At 43.3% G+C, this 1,601-nt stretch overlaps 1 pseudogene; it reads left to right on the plus strand.

Annotated features, from left to right (window-relative positions):
- The first annotated feature begins 681 nt into the window (after positions 1-681).
- LOC138086421 (small ribosomal subunit protein eS12-like) lies at positions 682-1,071 on the plus strand (annotated as a pseudogene).
- Positions 1,072-1,601: the final 530 nt, after the last annotated feature.

Below are 1,601 nucleotides of genomic sequence, written 5' to 3' on the forward strand. Positions count from 1 at the left end.
AGTGACTTAGCAGTAGCAGTAGGAAAATGATCCAGATGACTTTATTTGCAAAGCAGAAATAGAGACATAGATGAAGAGAACAAACTTATGGATACCGAGAGGGGAAGGAGGGGTGGGATGAACTGGGAGATTAAGACTGTCTGTCATAACCTCACTGCTGTGTATTGTAAAATAGATCACTAAAGAGAAGCTACTGTATAGCACAGGGAACTCTACTCAGTGCTTTGTGGTGACCCCTGTTACCTTTTAAATAAGAACTCAACCATGAGACTCAGCATTACCCAGAGGAGCTTCATCACAGGAGTCAGGAGGTGACTCACCAGCATTAAGCAACCGAAGAAGAGTAACAAGGTTAAAGTCATCCCAGCACAACAGCAGTACAAGCAGAGCTGTCAGCAAGAGGACTTCACAGGATGTGAGGCAGCTGGCTGAGAAATGTTAAGTGTGATGAAAATTCAGGAGGGCTTCTACTGTTTGAGGTACAAAATTGGTTAAGGAAGATCCCACAATGATTTCTTGGTGCTCTTAATCAAAAAAGCAATGGCATTAATGGCCCTAAGGCAAAGTGGGTTATCCCCAAGTGGGTCCGGCTTCTGGCTGTAACACTCTATGGGTTGCTCTTTCCCTGGAGGCCAGAGGCTTCGGTGCATTCAGGATTCAGCTCTACCCGTCACTACTGCCATGGTCAAGGAAGGCATTGCTGCTGGAGATGTCATGGGCCTTCATACTGCTCTGCAAGAGGTGCCTGAAGACCACCCTCATCCACTATGGCCTGGCACATGAAATCCGCAAAGCTGCCAAAGCCTTAGATAAGCGCCAAGCCCATCCGTGTGTGCTTGCATCCAACTGTGATGTCAAGTTGGTGGAGGCCCTTTGTGTTGAGCACCAAATCAACCTGATCAAGGTTGATGACAACAATAAACTAAGGGAATGTATAGGCCTCTGTAAAACTGACAGAGAGAAAAAAAACCCTGTGAAGTGGTTGGTTGCGGTTGTGTGGTGGTTAAGGACTATGGCAAAGAGTCTCAGGCCAAGGATGTCACCGAAGAGTACTTCAAGTGTAAGAAATGATGAAATTAAAAAACTGGGTTCTTGTTTTTAAAAAAAAAATGCTCTGTGGGTTGATGATGGTTCCTTTGTTTTTGGGTGAGTACCCCAAGGGCATTCCCTTTCTTTTCACATACAAAAAAGGAAAATGGAATCTGATAATTACTATGCCCAAGAATAGGTTGGTTCATCAAACTCTCCTTTAAGGCCTTAAAGGTTATATTATTCAGTTCTTCCCATAAAATTGGGTAGGGGTTATTATTCTTTAGTTAAAAGAAAAAATACAGAGGTTTGGCCATAAAACAGAAATTTGGAATCCACTTTCACTAATAACTGACTACGCCCCAGAAAACCTTGCAGTTGGGTTTTGGGAAACCTAGGACACCATGAAGCCTCTCTGGATCAAGGTGTAGCCCTTCTTCTGATATCAGATGCACTAAATATCAAACCTGGGTTTGATCAAATTGCAATTTTTCTTTGGTGATCTTATATCCCTTAAAGGCTAAAAGTTTTAGCAAGTAGAGAGTGTCTTCCTGCGAGGAGGCTTGAGAAAG

The sequence above is a fragment of the Capricornis sumatraensis genome, chromosome 9, assembly GCF_032405125.1.
Source record: "Capricornis sumatraensis isolate serow.1 chromosome 9, serow.2, whole genome shotgun sequence".
NCBI lineage: Eukaryota > Metazoa > Chordata > Mammalia > Artiodactyla > Bovidae > Capricornis > Capricornis sumatraensis.